At 35.0% G+C, this 22,409-nt stretch overlaps 1 protein-coding gene across 23 annotated transcripts in view; it reads left to right on the top strand.

Moving 5' to 3' along the window:
* The window catches only part of LMNTD1 (lamin tail domain containing 1), a 475,396-nt gene that overhangs the window by 164,261 nt on the left and 288,726 nt on the right, over nt 1–22,409 (top strand). The window contains exon 4 of one of the 23 annotated variants that reach the window (XM_087855707.1): nt 8,004–8,156. The exons of the other annotated variants lie outside the window; for them this stretch is intronic. The gene's annotated coding sequence lies outside the window, so the exon portion shown is untranslated. The remainder of the gene's footprint in view (nt 1–8,003; nt 8,157–22,409) is intronic. 23 annotated transcript variants of the gene reach the window in all.

Raw genomic sequence — 22,409 nt, 5'->3', positions numbered from 1 at the left:
GCCGAAGGCAGACGCTTAACCGCTGTGCCACCCAGGCGCCCCGAGACAATGAGTTTTAGTTAGGTTTAATGACAAATGGGGAAGAGTATTTAAAATTAAGAATGGATGAAATATCTAAAATAGGTGATCACTTCACATGGAGAAAAAGAGAGAGAAGAGAGAAAAGGGAAACGAAGAAGAAAAGAGAGGAAATAGAGTTGATAAGCCCTTTGGTGAGAAAGCTCAAAAAACAGATTTTTCCTAGTTCGACATTTTACCACAGGCAGATCCTGAAGCCCTAGATGTAATCATCTTGGCTGGAATGCCAGGGCTAGAGGAAACAGAAATCTGAGTGTGTCAACAAATTATTTAATTAAGCAGAGTAGGTGGCAGTGTGAAAGCAAAATCATAATGTGCAATAGGATAATGTGATTCCAAGTTTCAGCTGTGATGGAATGGAGAGAGTAAGACATGAAAGAAAAAATTACAGTGCTAGGGACCAGACTGTGGACTTGGTTAGCCAATGTGGGGGAAAAAAAAACACACACAAGAACAGGAAATAAGATTAAAAAAATGGAATTGTATTATTCAAGAAAACACTTCCTGAGTATAAACATCAATTTAAAAGCAACTGAGATTAAGCCATCATTTTAGATGAGCCAGGGGTCAGAAGGAGGATTGCAAATGGCATTAAAAAGGGTCTCAGGATTTGTGCCATCAGCATAAAAGTGGCAGTTACAATTAAAAGCAGAAGTGAAATGACTAAGAAGTATAAAAGCTAGAAATGAACAGATGGCCAGGCATTCAGCTTGCTAGGGTGCTAAAACTGGGTATATTTTATATTTCATTCCAAGTTAACAAATATTAGGACATTAAAATGCATGAAACATGGTGTGTATCCCATCTTGCCATGTTTTTATTACTAAGTTAGAAAGAATTAGACTGCATGGGACATATGCAAATACAGCAGTCTAAGCAAATGCTGAGTCAGGGGAGATCAGGAAGGTCAGCTGGATTTCTAGTTTCCAAAGAGAAGCCTGGTCAATTGCATACTAAGCATCCTCTGTGGGGCTATTCCTAAAGTGGCCACCCACTTCCAAAAAGACTGTAAAGGCTAGATTGCTGGATGATACTTTCTTTAAAAGTGGCAGTAGCCAAGCCTCCCAGCCTGTTTTGTTTGTAGTACTAGCATTAAATTTAGAAAGTGTGTAGAATGTTTACTCTTTGTATGGAAGATGTTTCTATTGGATTTTAGTATGTCATTTAGGAGCAATCATTAATAAAAGGTAGCTGCACTAGGATCAGGAAACTATTGATAATACCAGACTGTCATTATGAGACATGTTTTTCACATGTTTGCTGTTGACTCTGGAGCTTTCTGCATAGGTTGACTGAGGCCAGATAGAGAGTACAAGGTTTTCATCAGTTCACAAGCTTATTCAGTAAGGAATATGAGTATGTTTAGACTAAGTGACCTCTCTTCAACTTCTTCGTTTAATCTCAGTCCACATTCAGGTTCTGTAACCAGATCATGACTCTGATTCTTTAATGGAAAACTTGTGAAGTTTCTTTTTGCATGGTTGGAAAATAGCACATGTGTTCTAGGTCACCAGATTTTCTTCTCTATCTTCATAATACATAGTGATGAATCCCTGAAAAAGAAGAGAAAATTCTTTTTCCCCACTTTTCATTTTTGCTTGAACCATGATTGCAGTATATTCATTCAGTCAGTCAATCATTTAATCTATATCTTTTGAGTGCCTACAATGTGCTCAGTACTGAGAAAGGAACGTGGGATAAAATAGTCTTTGCAACTTAGGTTTAAAAACAGACCAACTTGGGGCTCCTGGGTGGCTCAGTCAGTTAAGCGTCTGCCTTTGGCTCAGGTCATGATCCTGGAGTCCTGGGATTGGGCTCCATGTCGGGCTTCCTGCTCAGCACAGAGCCTGCTCCTCCCCCTGCCCTTCACCCCACTCATGCTCTCTCTCTCTCTCTTCTTCTCTCTCTCTCTCAAATAAATAAAATCTTAAAAAACAAAACAGACCAACTTTCTCACACCCTGTGTTTATTAACTCTCATTCCTTTTGACATAACCTAAATGCAGTGTAGAAAACATCCAAACCTAACATTTATGGGGACTGCAGCTGCACATATAAAGAAATCCTTAAGACAGTGTATGCCATTCCCCTACTTCCAACTCCCATCTGCTCAAAGTTATGTCCTAGAACTACTGTATACAGAAAGGGAGTGTCTGTGAACGGTGTCAAGTTTGCTCCCAGGTTGTGAAATTATTGGGATAATATTTAGCTTCCTCTATGCATCATATTAGCATCTGGAAGAAAACCACTTTTGACCAAAAAGAAGGAAATAAAAATGTGTGCAGTCATATACATAATTACATATTTATTATATGGATATATATGAAGATATAGATGTATATATAATATATACTATATTAATATATATTTTTATTATATTATAAATAAACCTGTGTACAAATACAAATAACATATGTTTTTAAACATGGTTAAGGCAACTCTCACTGTAGACACAGATTTGAAGAAGTATCATGTGTTTGTGTGTGTGTGTGTTTGTGTGCACGTGCGTGCATGGGCCTATGCACATAGGTTGGGGTAGGGATGGAGGCTTGGGGAGGATTGAGAGACTATGAGAAGAAATGCAGAGCACAAAAACAAAATTCTTTAGCATCCCCTATCATGATTACTGAATGGGTATGGATGGTGCAATAATCATGATCAGTAGTGATGGTAATAGAAGGGAGAGGATGGAAATGATTAGAGGAAGGGTTAGAGAAGAATGGCACCTTAGCTGCATTAGTAACATGCCCTATTGCTGATTTAATATGTAATAGTATGTATTTATATGTACTATATTGATGTATATAAAAGTACACATCTACACAGATAATATATGCATAAATTATGCACCAATAGTAAATAGAAATGTCCTCCACATTTCCAAAGTTTCTAAGTTGACAATAAGCTTTCTTTAGATGATAGCAAAGGTAAGCCACCTTCATTTATAAATATAAACTATGTATCAAAAGTAATTAAAAAACCCATTTATATGAAATTTGCTATAAAGAATGAATGCGTTTTAAAACTGATAAAATATGTATATAATTTACAGCCATACTCAGCTGTGATTACATGATTTTTTAAAAGCCAATAATTATTTCAGTATTCATCTAAAATATTCTGATTGAATGAGGAGATAAACAAATCTGCTATTAAAAGATGAAAGGAATATGTATATGTAAAATCATTGAAGAGTGTGCTTGAGAAATTACACAAATGCTTGAGGAAAATTTATGTAAATATCATTTTTTAGAAACTTAAATGCAAAAAGTTCCAAAAGTGGCATGCTATTATGTCATAAATATGTATCATTCTAAAAGTAATGCTGAAGGCATAAAGCATTTCTCTTTGGGATAAGCACTATTTAATGAAAATAGAAAAACATTTCTAAAGTATCTTGATTGATGAGTGTTCACATCAGTTACAACTGTTTCAGTAAAAAATAAACATAGATATTTTAGTAGAGATAGTAACTGAAGGATGCTTTTTCTTGAAAATATATAGCTTAAGGATTGGGTGTTTCCAAGATAGAAATAGTTTTAAGGGCTTCAAAATAACACCTACAAAGTTGAAAAATAAAGTATATTTTCTAGGAGATTTTATAAATAACAGTTCTTTTCCTTAGCTCTGCAGTTACTCCCATTCTCATGACTGTGGCCTCTGGCATTAGTTAGAACACAGGGAAAAAAGACTATGGACGGGAGCATGCATGAAAAAGACACTGGACTTAGGGTACTGTATACCTATGAATGCTAGAAACCTGAGATAAATTTTATAAAAATAAATAGCTCATATTGCGTGCTTACTATGTGCTAAATATTGTGAAAGATGGTTTTCATTTTTTTTTTAATTTGTTCCTTCCAAAACCCTGTGAGACGTTAACTATTATCACCATGTTGCAGCTGAAGAAACAAAGATGTAGTGATTTAAGTTAAATTGCCCAAGGTTGAGCAACTAGAAAATGGCAGACAGGACTGGACTGGAACTTAGGAGGCTATGCCTTTAACCACTGCTCTACATGGCCAACCATATTAAACCCAACTATAATTCTTTATGATTAATTTTCTCTCCAGAAGTCAGAGAACTGTAAAATAACCTGCCCAAGGTTATTTCACAGATTAAGTGTCAGAGCAGGATTTAAACTCAACTTGACTCCAAAGCCACCATCCACTGTATTTTGCTGCCTTTCATTTGAGATGTTGCCAAATACTTGCACCACATACTGGTACCTGCAGTTTATTGAGCAGATGGCGTCAGATCAAGGACCCTCACAGGGTCCTAATGCATTAGTAGGAAGCTAGAAAAGGATCCCTGCCTAAAAGTCTATCCAAACTGTCCAGCTGCAAGTCAGAATCTGTTAACTTTGTGTACTGGTGACTCCTCATGGGACCTATACCCTATACATTACAGAACTGGACACATTAGTTCAAAATGAGTTAAAATGTGTGAATAGCCATAAACCATGGGTGGTAGATGAGGGTCAAAAAGTCAAAGTAGACATACTACTACCACTAATAAGGAGAGTATCATATACATATTGGAATATCTAACAATTAAATGAACATTAAGAAATATATCTGAGTACATTTAATCTATTATGCAACTAAAATACTGACTATTGCTTAGAACCAGATTTTTGAATTAATGTAGTCTTATATGGATTAATAATCATGATATTGTTCATTATTGTGGATAGTACTTGAAACATTATTTCTCAGAAGAATATAATGTGAATAATGTTATATAATATGTTATTGAAAAGGAATTTTTTGGCTTCAATGTCAATTATATAGATCTGTGGAAGAATTTCTTCAAAATAACCCTTCAGGATCTAGATACTTAAAATGTATGTGCATGTTTCATGATTGCTTGAATGTGGGTATGTTGACAATGGAAATAAAAACTTTGGTATTATTAGAAAAACACTCTCCCAAACAGGTCATTTTTAGTGAGTATAGAGGCCTTTTGAACTTTGCCAAAACAGGTGTTTCATGCAGAGAAGGCTGCTGAGACCAAATGCTAGAATTATTAAGTAGCCATTAGAGAAATTCTAGCTAGTAAGAGTGCTATGAAAGGACAGAATTTGATGAGACAAATGACCTCTCAGTGTTGCTAAGGAATTCTCATGGTGGATTTTCCCCCTTAACTCCATAGCCAGCAAATAAAGCAATAAATTGGAACATGCCCAACCACTAGGAAATCATTTCTCCTGCTAAAAGGAGTCATAATAGGACGCAGAACTCAGATGGTTGAATTGATAGTGTTCTGCTCCCATGGGGCCCATTCTTCAGTGGTGAGCTTTCCCAAGAGCTCTGTGGCTGATAAACTGCTCTCCCCTGGAGTCCTGCCCCAGCCAGCTGACATTAAGTGACTGAACACTGAGCAGATCTGTCCCCCTGTATCAACCAGGCTCATTCTCCTTTCCCAGACAGCAAGGGACTCCAGAGGAGTAAATGCAGACCCAGTGTGATACAGGGACTTCTGGCATACATTTCTCTTTTCCTTCCATCTGTTGATTCCATCTGGAGAACTGGAAAATATTCGTGAAGAAATAGAGATGACCTCTTTCATGCCAGGGGACATTATAAGTCAAGAAAAACTGTTCTCTCTTCATTGAGGAGTAGATGTCATTTAGATTGTTTTAGGGCTCTCTTTATTCTGACAAAAACAATTGTAATAAAATACTTGTTACATTATATGGCAAAGTAAATAAAACAAATAAATATATATACAAAGCCTGTCTAAAGAGTACTTTAAACCCAACATTTCCATTATGCACTAACTTACCATTCTCTGTAAGTTACTGCGCTATTAAAGTGACCACCAAGTGAACCCTTATTAAGGATACAGTTATAGCTGGAGTCTGGGTCCTGGACCAAGTGATTGTTTTGTTTTCCTTCTTGCAATAAATTCCTTATTCTATATTGCACGGAAATCTGATTTGGTTAACTCTGCAGATTTGGATTTTTCTTTCCCCAGGATTGCCTGTTTGAGAAATACCATGATCCTGAAACATTAAGGCATATGCCCTATAAGATTGTAGCTAACCCTGTGACAGTTCTCTGAATAATAGAAGAGGCTGCTAAACTTCAAGTGAAATTCTTGAAAGATTAATTCACTGTTAAAGCTACTACCCTAGTCATTTTCCAGAGAATGCTAAGTGCATAATGGGAATGTTGGGTTTTAAAGTACCCTTAGATAGGCTTTACTTTATTTATATATTTATTTGTTTTATTTATTTTTGCCTCATAATGTTGCAAGTTTTTTATTGCAAATTTTTTTGTCAGAATGAAGAGAGCCCTAAAACAATCTAAATAACATCCACTCCTCACTGAAGAAAGAACAATTTTTCTTGAGTTACAATGTCTCCTGGCATTAAAGAGTTCAGGTTATTAGACAAATCTTCCTTTCAATGTCTTGCTCAAGGTGCAATCATGTGATTGCTTAGCTCTTCAAGTGTGCTGTTGACACAAATAAGATCTCTATTTACTAGTGAAAAAAAATTTTAAAGCTTAAGCCCTAAAAAGAAATGGCGTAAAACAATGTATTTTCAAGGAAAACAAAAACAACAACAAAACACCAAACAACCCTGTTTCTAATGAGACTGATCCTTTGATCCCCTGAGAGAGGCTGTCAGATCAAGAGAGGGGGAGTTGATAAAGTCTGGAAAAGCTGAAAGATCAACTCTAGAGAAAGGCAACTTGAACCAGAACTTAAGAAACTTGGTGCCTAGTACTGAATTCACCAGTAATGTGTTGTGTCTCATTAGGCAGTGGTACTGTAGCCCTCCTTCCAGGTTTCAGTTTTCTTGTTTATTAGGTGAGGAGGAAGAGATCTTATTAAATCTCTGTGGTAGTTGCTAGCCTGAAATGCCATGATCTCCAATTGCACTTGAAATATCATGAATATCAAAGTCAGAAATACTGTTTAATATTAACTGGAAATATGTTTCATATTCTCATGTTAATTATATTTGGGATTGTACAGTGTATGCATGCATATGCTTTTTTTCTCTGCTTATCTCTAAATAATCATGAATTAAAGAGTATCAATACATTTTTAGTTCTTAGGAGGAGAATATAGTTGTAGAATAGTTTAGGCAGGTTCTGAATTTAAGGCACAAAGTCACTTTTACTAAATCCCTACTAAAAATTCTAAATGGAATATTATATTTCCAAGGAACTATAGAAGAGGTCTCATTTGAAATTGTGAGAGCCTATTTCTTAAACAATGACTTTTCTTATTTTTTCTTTCTAATCAAGTAATTGGAATAAACTAACTCATTAATTCACTTCATTGTTTCTTAGGGCCTACTAAGTGCAGGTCACGCTGCTAGGAACTGTGGGGATTAGTGAAATAAGCAGGAGACATTCCTGCCCTCTGGGAATTTGTGATCCACAAGTAGAGCATTATATTTATATGCTTACAGGATTTATATATTTGAAGAAATAATTGTATCAGTTATTTCCATATTACATTTTTTTTTGTAAGACTATACTTAGAAATGCTTTATCATTAGGGAGAAAGTTTTCATGGTGCAAAGAGGAGTGTGTAGTCATCTTTTGTCTGGTGATGCTAGGGTTGATACAGTGCAAACCATGTCTGTTTTGAAACACAACCTGCCCTAATCCTTAGGTATCAGGGTGTGCCTGACGTTCATGTCAGCACTGCTTTTAAAGGCTGCCATTTGGCATCACAAAGCAGCTTAAGGGAGCACTTGCATTGGCGTGGGGAGTATTGCTATCTACCTCTCCACTAACTGTAACGTGAGTCTTCTTTCCATATATACAAAGACTGGAGGAATGAAAAATGTCAAAGGGCAGAGGGTTTGGGGTGCTGCAATACTGGACAGGAGTTATTTTACTGTGCCCTTGGACTGTGGATAAAGAATCCCTGATCTTGGATTTCTCTGTCCCCATATTTCAGAAATTTGGTAGCTACTGCTTGTGACCTTCAGTCAGTGAAGCTTGGTACAACAGTGAAATATATGGGGACCAAACCTGTTGTAGCAAAAGGCTTGCTTCACTGTTCATTGGTGACAAGAATCGACTTCATAGAGTAACTTCGAGAGGAAAAGAGGTATGTTAGAAAGTAAGGAATTTCCTAACAGTTAAGAGTTATGTGAAGGTGGAATTGGTCACCCATACAGTGTTCACCAGCACAGATAAACCAGAAATGTGTTACCACATGTTGAAGATGAGGGAAATCAAGTAGCCACCGGAGATTTGAATTACCCTGTTTCTGTGAGTCTATGAATTAACTCTTATTTTTTAAAAGGTCTCTACTAAAGGAGACTTTGCAGCAGATAAGTGTAGTACAGATTCTCCTGAATTCTGTCCCATGCAGTGTGAGTTCTTGGAGATTCTGGTTATGCCAGTAATAAAGGAGTTCTGTGACAAAACAGATTTGGAAAATGCCAGGCACTAGACACTAGAACCCTCCACTGGAGATTTATAATGTATATTACCGGTGTATTTGACAAAGTTGGTAGAAAAAAAAAACTTGTTTAAACTTTAAGTCAGTATTTCTCAAACATATTTATTCTAGACATTGTAACTCTTATTGTCCCATAAAATCAGTGTTCCAAAATCCATAGGTTGAGAAATGATCTGTGGGAAGAAAAAATATGACTTTTTGTCATGTCAACTTGGGTGGCAAGGCTGGCTAAGCCACCAATTAACTGCTTGAGCTGAAAGAAGCTTCTTCCCGTGTCAAGCTTCAATGTCCCCATCTGAAAAATTGGGGAAATACCCATTCAGGGTCTTATGAGTATTAAAATAATTCTTGTAAAGTTCTTAACACTGCCTGGCCAAGAGCAAGAGCTCAATAAATTGTGACTAAGTCTACTAGGTCTAATATCGGGATTTTTTTTTCCACTTGGGCGCCTAACTATTTCTCTTGCAGTTTAAAATGCATTTCCTTTCGTTGGTCTCTGATGAGGATAGGAATAGTGTCATTAATCATTAAAATAACCCTGACTGCATGATTTGATGAAACAGCTGTGGCTTCATCACCCAGTCGTTGCCCATGGGACAAAAGACCTCAGCTGCAGCTATCCCCTACCCCTAATTTCAGGGCGCAGCTCAGCTTTAATCAGTCTTCCCAGATAGACCTGGAGCTGAGGGGCACAATATTACAATGGCATCCTGAGTAGGGTGCTTGAAGGTTGAAGAACACCCACTCAAATGGTATTTCCCTTCCTTCTTTGAACTTCCACAAAATTTTGTTTGAACCTCAGTTATGAGACTAATATTTTAGGGTTGTGGTGGGTACCTAATGTATCCTCCGCCCTACTCCCATGACATTTGTTGTCTGTATCTTGTATTCTAAATATCAGTTGTCCTGAATGCAAAAATGGTCCAGCCAATTAATCTGTGGTCTGTGTCCTCAGGTTCAGCCTCAGAACTTAGGCTATCATCTCCATATTAGTCTTTATAAGAACAAAATTCTAATTAAGAGAGTATCATTTCAATAATGCTTTTCTTTGCAGAACATGACTTCTTTCTGAAATGACAGACTTAAAAGCAAAAATCTGTTACTATTGTAATGAGGTCAAGAGAATGCCTCAGAGTGGATATCTGATGTACTGAGGGACTTTTAGTGGTCAGTGACTGAGACATAAATTGAAATATATCTTTTGTTGATGATTAGTCAGTGCTCTCGTGACAACTCTCCTGTCTGTCTCTCTCTATGTCTCTGTCTTTCTCTCTCTTTGCCAAGGGCACTTTCTTTTGGGAAAGCATGGTGATTAAGGGCATAGGCAGACCTTGTTCAAATGGCCTTGGGTGAGTTGTCTTACCTGATTTTCAGATTCTTCATCTGTAACAGGGGATAATGATTCCAGGGGGTATTGTTAAAGGTAAGTGTGAAAATAAATGCACATACATACATAGTGCTTGACACAAGGAAATGCTCAATAGAAGTTAGCTATCATCGTTATCTTTTTAAGTTTATTTCTTAACAAATAAATAATTAGCATTATATGACTTTTTATGTGTGTCATTATATGGGATACTGTGAGATGATTAATTAGTACAAAGAAGACTTCATTCCCACTGGAGTTTACAGGCTGCTCTAAATATAATGCAGACATGAGTCATTTCATCTAAATATAGGGAGGGGAAAAATATTCTTAATGGGCTCAGTGAATCTTCATAGTATGAAGAAATTCAGAAGTCATATAGTCCACAACATTTTTTCATCAGAGGGAAATATAGTCTATAATTAGAGATATCTAGAGAGGACTATTTAATAAACTTCATTTAAATTTTATACTAAGCCTTTAAAATATTTTACTTACCAGATTATATTAGTGATTCCAAAATAGTATTATCCTTGGACCCCTTCTAGAAGTTCTTCTATATGGAGATCAACAAATATTTTAAAGGGATTCATGACTAAGTGAACTTTGGTGATTTCCAGATGTCAAAATATATGGGCATGTCTTTGCATTGTTTTTCTAGAAGAAAAATTTAAAGCAATAGCTAGGAGAAGGAAAAGTTGAAACAATCCAAATAAAAGGTGATAAGAGATCAGCTAATAGTAAAGAAAAATGGGAAGGCCAGTTTATTGGAGGGAACTTAGAAGGATGAGTTTTCCTACCACCATAGATACTAAACAGTGTTTTGGATTTTCACAGCTCTGAGTTTTCAACTTTGTTTGAGGGAGAATAATTTTTTTTTATATCAACTAAAGCTTCTCATCATTTCTAAGTTTAAAATATGAAGGCAAATGATACATACTTGTTCTAATTTTTCTCTAAACCATAATGTGATTTGAACTGTGAATACACCTTTGGTTTTACTGATTACCCTTGTAAATTACATTGTTTAGACCCCTGATAGAGACATTGGGAAGAATTGTGGCCTCTGAGGTTATAAATAATCAGTGTTTGAGAGTTCCTTAGACTAATACTACACAACTTGCTTTTGCTTTCACCCGGTAAACTGAATAAAAATCCTAATTTTCAGTATCTCAAAATGAATTCTTCCTGGGATTCATACAGCCCGTACAGGGAAATTATTTCATTCCTCACACCTCTAAAATATCCACTTTCTTCATGTTAGTGAACTCCCATATCTTCCAAACTACTATTAGGACTCTTCAGCTAAAAATCATAGGTTGATTCGGACTTGCATGTTAAAGCAGTGATGTCACTTAAGTGTTTTTTTGTATAAACAACATACGTAAAGAGAAAACCCATATGTTTTGTGTCTTTCTCAAAGCACTCAAAATTTTCTCAAAACTTTTAGGACAAATTTAGCATATCTAGCTTTACTGCAAAGATTACTCAGATTATTTCATTTTTTAAAAAGTATAAAAGTTCACTGTTTCAAAATCATTGCTTTTCTAGCCATAAGTGTACAAGGAAAATAAAAATGTCATTAACTGCTTTAGTAAAATCACATGCTGGGGTGAGGATGGGGACAACTGAAACTCCCATATACTGCCGATGGGAGTGTAAATTGGTACAACTACTTCAGAAAACCATTTTTCAGTATTCAGTAAAGTTGAATAGATGCAGACCCTGGACATAGGAAATCTTAAAAAATACATAGGTATGCTCATTGAAAAACGTGTGTAATTTTATTTTAAATGTATATAAAAAGGTTTATAGCAGCACTATCATCCATAATAGCCGAAACTGGAAGCTATCCAAATGCCTATCAACATTAGAATGGGTAAGAAAATTGAAATACATTTATGTAATTGAATACCACACAACAATTAGACCACATAAACTACAGCTACACATGCCAACATAGATGAAGCTTAGAAGCATAATGTTGGGCAAAAGCAGTACTTACTATATGATACCATTTACATAAAATTCAGAAATGAAGCCAGGATAGTGATTGTATCGGGCATTAGTGACAAGCAGAGGGCACAAAGGGCACTTCTGGGATGTTGGCGATGCTGTTTCTTACACTTATTAGGCTGTACACTTGTGATTTGTGTACTTCTCTAAACATGTGTTATACTTTCCTAAAAAGTTTTTCTTAATGCTCTAGTGTCAAAGTTATGATATTGAAAAGATGACATCCAAATAATACTATACAAATTCACATGAAAATTCGTTGTAACTTTCTCCAGAGAAATCTTAAAAGGTTCAGCACATTTATGACTCAAGTTTCATGAAATTTTGTCCCTCTTACACTGGGCATTTGGAAGGCCTGCCCATTTTCTTTTAATGCACCATACATTAGTGTCTTCTATGTGTCTTAGATGTAGCTACCTGAGATCAACGACTTAATTTTATAACTTCTGTTTACCAGAAACACCCAAAGTTCATGGAAAGCGTTTGCTTAGTCTTTGCAGGGGTAGAAAATAACAATACTATATACATGACTCCTAACTCAGCTTTATTATAATTAGATTAAACAAGATGGTGTATGTAAAAAGTGCATTGTAAACTTAGTGCAGTTCAGACATTTCATGTAATGTATTTCACTATTTGAAAACATCTCTCGTTAAAATATGCAACATTGAGAAACCAATAAAAAAGTAATCAGAACTGAAATCTCCTTAAAATGAAAGGATCAGGGGCGCCTAGGTGGTTCAGTCATTAAGCATCTGCCTTCCCCTCAGGTCATTATCCCAGGGTCCTGGGAATGATCCCCGTGGGCTCCCTGTTCAGCAGGAAGCCTGCTTCTCTCTCTCCCACTCCCCCTGCTGGTGTTCCCTCTCTCACTGTGTCTCTCTCTGTCCAATAAATAAATAAAAACTTTTAAAAAATGAAAGGATTAACTGTAAAATAGATCTCTAGACAGTGTTTGCCCATTCACATACATGTATTAAAAGTGTTTCAACATTTTAAGTGACCATAAAAAGAAGGAGACAAATTTTCTTAATAAGGAAAACCACTTCCTATTACTATTACTATTGACCTATAACTATTTTAGATCAAGTTTCTCTATTTCACAAGATATTATTTTACATGCAATTAACAATTTCAGCTGGTATTAAAAAGAGAATACCACACTCTAATGAAGTTCCTTGAGGACCAGACATGGTTCTATCAGTAGCTGGAAGTCCTTGGAAAGGAATTTAGAATGATAGAAAATCAGATGTGAAAAATATCTTAGTCCCAACCTATCATTTTGCAAATGATTATGCTAAGACTGAGATCATAACGTTGTTATTAGCAGTAGGTCCAGGACTGGCACCCAATTTTCTAAAAAGTGCTATGCCATTGTTATAATACTTTGCTGGAAGAGAGCAGTTTTCTTAGTTTCAAAACTTAAAAATAGTATAACTCAAGCCAATCTTAAGACTTTCATCTGGCTTTATTTTTAAAAATTACTCAAACTTTTTATTTTTATAGTTCATTTCCATTTGATCTTGAACAGTTGATATACAAATATCTAGTTTTTTATGCTCTACATTAAAGCATAGTCTTCTCTGTATTTGAATTTAAGTACTATACAGTCAGTCACACACTCTATATATGAACATAAATATAATTTTAGTTGAGAAAAAGCTCCTTTCATTTCTTTTGTAGTGAGGATATCCCTTAATGTTGGACTGTGATTCATTGTAGCATTGAAGACTGGTGCAGAGCTGTGGATCATGGGGGGACAAATAGTACAAGAAAAATACATGTTTTCTTCCAGATCTCATAACATTTCAGATTTATGTAAGTCTCATTTTAATCAAAAGTGGAAAAGCAAGTCACTATTTTATTGCATAGGATAGCCAATGCAACTTTACTACTTTGAAGTTGTAAGAAGTTTTGTTGCTTACCAAATTGAAGAAATAAAAGTATAAGTTTTCTTTTTGGCAGCAGAGAGGAAGTAATATGAGAAAAAGTTCAAAATTAAGATTTTCATCTAGACTCTTGATATAGAGTTCTTATCTACTAGATGCATAGTTTTGTGATGACTAAATGACTTGAAAGCTCAGGCAGAAGTGAAAAGAACCATGGGGATTTGGGTTTGAGATGATGCCCTGACACTTTGATTTTAGGTGAATCATTGGTCTCTCCTTCTCAGGTTTCATGTGACAATTAGGCTGGATTATATTTGTAAAAGTGCCTTGGAAAAAGGATATAAGTATACAATTGTAAAATGCTATTATTGTTATTAACTCATTATATGTTCCTGCTAAAAGGTTGGCACCATTTTACAGGGCTGGAAAGTCCTTTTCTATTTCACACTTTCCTCCCCTCCAAATTTTCTTTAAGATTTTTTGCAAGAATGTTATCCTGGATGGCCCAACTTTAATACTTAGCAGGAGAAAAGAGTGGGTTCTTAGTACATTACAGAGAAAAATAATTAGTTGAAATGAGAAAATTATTGCAGTTTTAAGAGATCTCATCAAAAATGCCTTGGGTGAGAAGAAAATCCAATCTCTGAGTTACATATCTAACCACAGATATCACATTATAATGCTGTTATCAAAATACTGTCCTTTTCATCACTGCTAGTTTCATGAATTGGAGCATATAGAGAATGTACCTTGTAGAATGTATTTTTTCTATTGTCTGCTGTGTTTAAGAATGGGTGTAGGTGCACCTGGGTAGTTCAGTCAGTTAAGCATCTGCCTTTGGCTCAGGTCATGATCCCAGGGTCCTGGGATCAAGCCCCACATCGGGCTCCCTGCTTGGTGGAGAGCCTGCTTCTCTCTCTCCCTCTGCTGTTCCCCCTGCTTGTGTGCTTGCTTCCTCAATCTCTCTCAAATAAATTAAATCTTAAAAAAAAAAAAGAATAGGTGTATACTAGTTTAGAAAGAATATTTCTATTTTTGATGCAACATATAATAGCATAATTTGTACTTACAGAACTAGATGTACAAGGAACTGTCAATAATCTAAACATACCTAGAGACAAGAATAATTCAAAGAGACTCTGTTAATGTCAATGCATTCTGCTACTGATAAATAACTAAGATGTCATATTTGCAAGTAATTCATTCATTTATTTACTAATATCAATTGCCTTGAAAAGATATTGTACAAAATGCTAAGGCTTTATGTAGGTGATGAAGTGTATATTATTCATTCCACATTCTTGCATGTTCTCCCTACCACATTTTCTCCATTTTATACTTGAGATTTTTATTTCTCTAATTTAGGTTGTAAGCTCTGAGCAGAACTCATGTTCTATAGTGCAAAAAAAGCAAATGAGGGAAAAGAGGACATATTGGAAAAAGTCTTAGTAGAAAGGAGAGAAAAAAAGAAAGAAAAGAAAGAAAAGGAAGGAGGGAGAGAAGGAAAGAAGGAAGGGAGGGAAGGAGAGAAAGGGAGAGAGAAAGAGAAAAAGAAACTAAGAAAATAAAAGCTACAAGAAGGAAGTTATGGTGCTTAGTTTTATTAATTTATTAATGAATCCTTTGTATAAATTCTCTTTCTGCTACTTCACATTTAGTGAATAGAAACACAAGAGATTTCTGTATATAAATTTTGTATTCTATGACTTTACTGAATACATTTATCAATTCTAGTAGTTTTTTGGTGATCTTTCAGGTTTTCTGTATATAGTATCATGTCATCTGAAAATAGTGGAAGTTTTACTTCTTCCTTACTGGTTTGATCCCTTTTATTTCTTTTTGTCTGATTGATATGGCTAGGATTTAACAGTACTTGTTGAATAAAAGCAGTGAGATTGAACACCCTTGTCTTGTTCCTGATCTTAGAGGAAAAGCTCTCAGTTATTCACCATTGGGTAGGATGTTAGCTGTAGGTTTTCCACGTGTGGCCTTTATTATGTTGGAGTATGTTCCCTCTAAACCTACTTTATTGAAAGCTTTTATCATGAATGGATGTTGTACTTTGTCAAAGGCTTTTCCTGCATCTATTGAGATGATCACATGGTTTTTATCCTTTCTCTTAACAATGAGATGTGTCACCTTGATTGATTTGTGATTATTGAACTACCTTTGCATCCCTGAAATAAATCCTACTTGATGGTAGTGACTGATTTTTTAAATATATTGTTGGATTCAGTTTCCTAATATTTTGCCAAACATTTTTCCACCTATGTTCATCAGAGATAGTGGCCTGTAGTTTTCTTTTCCTTTCTTTCTTTCTTTCTTTCTTTCTTTCTTTCTTTCTTTCTTTCTTTCTTTCTTTCTTTCTTTTCCTTTCTTTCCTTTCCTTTCTTTCCTTTCTTTCCTTTCTTTCTTTCCTTCTTTCCTCCTTTCCTCCTTTCTTTCTCTTTCTTTCTTTCTTTCTTTCTTTCTTTCTTTCTTTCTTTCTTTCTTTCTTCTTTCTTTCTTTCTTTTCTTTCTTTCTTTCTTTCTTTCTTTCTTTCTTTCTTTCTTTCTTTCTTTCTTTCTTTCTTTCTTTCTTTCTTTCTTTCTTTCTTTCTTTCTTTCTTTCCGTACGTAGTGTCTTTATCTGGTTTGGTCCTAAGGTAATGCTGGTCTTGAAGGATGAATTTGGAAACTTTCCTTCCTGTTCTGTTTTTTGGAACAGTTTGAGAATAGGTATTAACTCTTCTTTAAATGTTTGGTAAAGTTTACCTGTGAAGTCATCTGATCCTGGACTTTTATTTGTTGGGAGTTTTTTGATTACTGAATTACTGATTCAATTTCACTGCTAGTAAAAGTTCTGTTCAAATTTTCTATTTCTTCCTGATTCAGTTTTTGAAAGTTACATGTTTCTAAAAATTTATCCATTTCTTGTATATTGTCTAATTTGTTGACATACAGTTTTTCATAATATTCTCTTATAATCCTTTGTATTTCTGTGGTGTCAGTTATTTCTTCTCCTTCAATTCTGATTTTATTTTTTTAAGTTTCCCCCCTCCTTTTGCTGAGGAATCTGACTAAATGTTTATCAGTTTGTTCAGTTTTTCAAAGAACCAGGTCCTGGTTTCATTGATCTGCTCCATTGTTTTTTTATTTTCTATTTCATTTATTTCTACTCTAATCTTTATTATTTCCTTTCTTCTATTGGCTTTGGGTTTTGTTTTTCTTTTTGTAGCACCTTTAAATGTAACATTAAGTTGTTTATTTGAACATTTTCATTTTCCTTGAGGTAAGGCTATGTTGCTATAAACTTCCCTCATAGAACAGCTTTTCCTGCATTTCAAAGATTTTGGGCCATTGTGTTCTTAAATTCCTTTGACTCCATGTATTTTTTTAATTTCTTCGAGTTCTTGGTTGAACCATTCATTGTTTAGTAGCATGTTGTTAGCTTCCATGTGTTTGTGTTTTTTTCCAGATTTTTTTCTTGCAATTGATTTCTAGTTTCACACTACTGTGGCTGGAAAAGATGCATCTGACTTCAGTGTTTCTGAATTTGTTGAGACTTGTTTGTAGCTGAACATGTAATCTATTCTGGAGAATGTTCCGTGTGCACTTTTAAAGAATATGTATTCTACTGCTTTAGGATGGAATTTTTTGAATGTATCTGTTAGGTCCATCTGGTCCAATCTGTCATTCAAAGCCACTGTTTTCTTCCTGATTTCCTGTTTGGATGATCTATCTATTGATATAAATGGATGTTACAGTCCCTATTATTAATGTATTACTATCAATTTCTTACTTTATTTCTGTTAATAGTTGCTTTATGAATTTGGGTGCTCCCATGTTGGATGCATAAATACTTAGAATTTTTATATCTTCCTTTTGGATTGTTCTCTTTATCATTAGGTAGTATCCCTCTTTTTTTTTCTTCTTACAGTCTTTGTTTTAAAGCCTACTTTGTCTGATATAAATATTGTTACCCAAGGTTTCTTTTTGTTTTCCATTTGCATAATAAATATTTCTCCATCCATTCACTTTCAATCTGCATATGTCCTGAAGTGAGTCACCTGTAGGCAGCATATAGATGGATCTTGCTTGTTGTTCATTTAATCACCCTATGTCTTTTGATTGGAACATTTAGTCCATTTAAATTCAGAGTAACTATTGATAGGAATGTACGTCTTGCCATTTGTTACTTGTTTCATGGTTGTTTTTTGTTCCTTAGTTTCTAGTATCTTTAGTTCTTCTTTTTTTCCTGTTCTTCTCTTGCTCTCTTCCCTTGTGGTTTGATGGCTTTCTATAGTGATATGCTTGAATTCCTTTCTCTTCATTTTTTTTGTATCGATTATAGGTTTTTGATTTATGGTTACCATTGGGTTCATATATGACATCTTATGCATACTGCAGTCTTTATGAAGTTGGTGGTCGCTTAAGCTTCAACCCATTCTGAAAGCACTGAATTTTTACTCCTCTCTGCCATGTTTTATGTATATGATTTCAGATAGTTTCAGCTATTATTTCTTCAAATAAATTTTCTGTGCCCTTTTCTCTCTTCTCCTTCTGGGATCCCCATGATGCAAATGCTGTTACACTTGATGATGTTGCTGAGTTCCCTTGAGGTACTCTCATTTTTATTACTTTTTTCCTTTTTATGTTCAGCTTCATTGCTTTCCATCACTCTCTCTTCCAGCTTGCTGATCCATTCTTCTGACTCTTCTAATTTGCTACTGATTTTCTCCAGTGTATTTTTTATTTTAGTTATTGAGTTATTTCTGATAGTTTTTTAAAATTTGTTCTTTTTGTTGGAAGTCTCACTGAGATTCGTCACCCTCTTCTCAAGTCCAGTGAGTATCTTTATGGCCATCACTTTTGAATTTTTTTTCGGTCATGCTGCTTATCTCTGTTTCCTTTAGCTCTTTGCTGTGGTTTTTTTTCTGTCCTTTCATTTGGGACATATTCCTCTGTCTCCTTATTTTTCTAACTCTCTGTGTTTGTTTTTATGTATTAAGAAAGTAAGTTATGTCTTTGAAAGAAATAAGATCTCCTCTTATGAAGAAGAGGTCCTGTAGTGCCCTATAGTGCAATGTCTCCTGTTCACCAGAACCAGGTAATTTAGGGGTGTCCCTGTGTGGGTTGTGTGCAGCCTACTGTTGTGTCTGAGCCACATTTGCCTTCTGTCCAGGCAGCTTCAGTGGCTCATTTTGCCTGTTGTGGGCACACTTGGCAGAGTTTTGTCCCTGTGCTGTCAAGGGCCCAGACAGGGACCACTGTGGGCTCATTGTTGGATGATGTCAGGAGTCATACCAGATACCTGCCCTCAGCCTGTCTCCAGGGACTGCAGTCACACTAGTATATGTAGTTATTTTCACCTCTTCCCAGGACAGGGTCACTTTGGAGTGGTGCCTGTCCCTGTAGGGCCACCTGCAGGGTGTGTCAGAGCAGGAGCCACTTTAGAGGGATGATTCCTGAGTTTGGCATGTTGGATGGGGCAGTTCTGCAGGAGAATATAGGGGCTCAGTGTTAGCAAGCTAGGTAGAGAGAGTTTGCATTGGTTCTCTCAGGTGAGGAGCTATCTAGGCTTGTTGGGTGGTGGGGGAGAAATGGTTCCCACTGAGTCTTTTGTTCTTGCCCAGCCTCACCCCCAAGTAACCTCTGATTTGGTTTCTGCCACTATAGATTTGTTTACATTTTACAGAGTTTTATATAAAGGAAATTATATACTATGTATGAGCCAAATGTTTGTGCCCCCCTAATTCATATTTTCAAGCCCTAATGAAATGACATTTGTGTGTGTGTGGGGGGGTGCTTTGGACGCTAATTAGGTCATGAGGGCTCACAAGGGAATTAGTGCCTTTATAAGAAGAGAGACAAGAACTTGCTTCCTCTCTGCTCTGCCCTCCACAATGTGAGGTTAAAACAAAAGAGCCATCTACAAATCAGGTAGTGGGCCCTCACTAGACACTGGATTTGCCAGCACCATGATCTTGAACTTTTTAGTCTGAGAACTGTGAGAAATAAATATTTCCTGTTTAAGCCAGCTAGTCTATGGTAACTTGCTATAGCATTTCAAACTGACTTGAACACAATATGTACTCTATTTGTTCTGGCCTCTTTTACCCAACATAAATATTTTGAAAATCATCCATGTCATTGCATGTATAGTTCATTCTTTTCTCTTGCTGAATATATTCAATTTTATGGATATACAACTATTTGTTAATCCATTAACCTGTTAATGAACACTTGGATTATTTCTAGTGTTTGGCTGTTACAATAAAGCTGCTATGCACATTTGTGTGCCAGCTTTTGTATAGACATATACTTTTTTTTCTCTTAAGTAAATACATAGAAATGGAATAGCTGAATTACACAGTTGGTGTGTATTTAACTTTTGGACTGTTTTTCAAAGTCATTGAACCATGTTTTAGTCCCACAAACAGGATATAAAGCGTCTAGTTTTTTGTCAATACTTGGCATACTCAGGCTTGTTAATTTTAGCCATTTTAATAGGTGTGTAATGGTGTCTCATTTTTTTAAATTTGCATTCCTTAATGACTAATGACATTGAGCATTTTTTCATATGCTTATTTGCCACTTATAGATCTTTGATGAATGTCTATTCAAACATTTTGCCCATTTTTTAAAACATTGTGTTGCTTGTTTTCTTACTATTGAGATTAGAGAATTTCTTATATATTTGGGATACAAGTTTCTTATCAAATATGTGATCTGAAGATATTTTCACCCAGTCTGCAACTTATCTTTTTGTTCTCTTAATAGTGTCTTTCAAAGAGTAAAAGTTCTTAATTTTGATAAAGTCTCATTTATCAACTTTCTTTCTTTTATGGACTGTGCTTTTGGTTTTTTGCATATTGTGCGAGGACTGGGCCAAAGTTTCTCTTTTGCATGTGAATATTCAATTATTCCAACATCATTTGTTGGAAAGTCTTCCCTTTATCCACTAGATTGCCTTTACATATTTGTCAAAAATCAACTGACCCACTACCTAAGTAACCCACAAAAAAACTATTAAAGCTTATAAGTGATATCAGTTGTAGTTGTAGATTTATTTATTTGACCTTGCAGTTATAACCATTTTGCTTCACATATTTTGGAAGTCTGATATTAGGTGTCTAAATGTTTGGGATTATGATGTCCTGTTGATGAATTGACCCCTTTATCAAGAAATGCCTCTCTTTATTGGTGGTACTGTTGTTTGCTCTGATGTTAATGTAGCCACTACAACTTTCTTTTAATTCAAATTATATCATTTTCCTTTACATTTAACTTATTTGTAACTCTCATACCAAACCGTACAGTTGGGTCTGTTTTACCTAATAAGTTCTGCCTTTAATTGATGGTTCAGACCCTTTACATTCCATGTTATTATTTTATTTGCTATTTATTTTCTGTTTGTCTCATGTATTCTTTATTCCATTTTCTCTCTTTCTTTCAAATAGTTTTGAGTTGAGTATTTTTATATGATTCCATTTCATCTGCTTTGTTGGCATATTAACTATGACTAATGTTGTGCATTAATTTAGTTGTTGCTTTAAGGTTTATGGTATACATCTTTATCAGTCTAACTTTAAGCATTAACTTCAAGTACATTATAAGATTCTTACAAAACACACTTTCATTTCTCCTCTCTCTGTGCTATTGCTGTCATACATTTTACTTCTATATGTGTTATAAACTCTATAATGCATTATTAATATTTTTGCTTCAATCTGTTAATTAACTTTTAAAGAGATTTAAATAATAAGAAAAAAGTTCTTTATATTTCCCAAGGTAGTTACCATGTCTGATGTTCTTTATTCTTTTTACAGGTCCAAGTTTTTACCAGGTATTATTTTATTCTGCTTAAAGGATTTCCTTTAACATATTTGTAGTTATATTGTCAGGTTGTTATTATTTTCTCCTTTTATATGTTAAAAAAAGCATTTATTTCATCTTTGTTTCCAAAAGATTTTCATTGGGTGAAAAATTCTAGGTTGACAACTTTTTTTCCTCTCAGTACTTTAAAGATGTTACTCCAGTATTTCCTAACTTACATGGTTTCAATGAGAAATCTGCTATCTCTTTCATTTTTGTTCTTCTGTATATACCATATAATTCCCCTTCCTCCTCTGTGGCTTTTAAGATTTAAAATTTTTTAAGATTTTTCTCTTTGTCTTTAAGGAATTTTGTTATGATTTTTTTGTTGTTGGTGGTATAGTTTTCTTCTTGCTATTATGCTAGAAGTTGGTTGAGGTACTTAAATCTATATATTTATAGTTTGTATCAAATTCAGAAAAATTTTGACCATTTTTTTCCCCAAATATTTACCCCCACTCCATTGAAGACTCACTCTCTCTATATATTTGGATACTTGAAATAGTTTTCATTGTGTTTCATTTTGGAGAGTCTCTATGTCTTTGAGTTCACTAAGCTTTGCTTCTGAAGTGTCTGATCTGCTCTTAATCTCACCCAGTATGTTTTTTATATTAACAGAGATTTCATCTCTGAAATTTCAGTTTTTGTCTTTTTTATATGTTCCATATCTTTATGTAACATATTCAGCTTTTCTACTAGCTTTTTGAACATATGAAATATCATTATAATTACTGATTTAATGCCCTTGTCTACTAGTTCTATTACTTG

Source organism: Ursus americanus, chromosome 25 (genome assembly GCF_024610735.1).
Source record: "Ursus americanus isolate L20-20 chromosome 25, mUrsAme1.1.p, whole genome shotgun sequence".
Classification (NCBI taxonomy): Eukaryota; Metazoa; Chordata; class Mammalia; order Carnivora; family Ursidae; genus Ursus; species Ursus americanus.
Note: the sequence above shows the minus strand (reverse complement) of the source record. Positions and strands in the feature narration are given on the sequence as shown.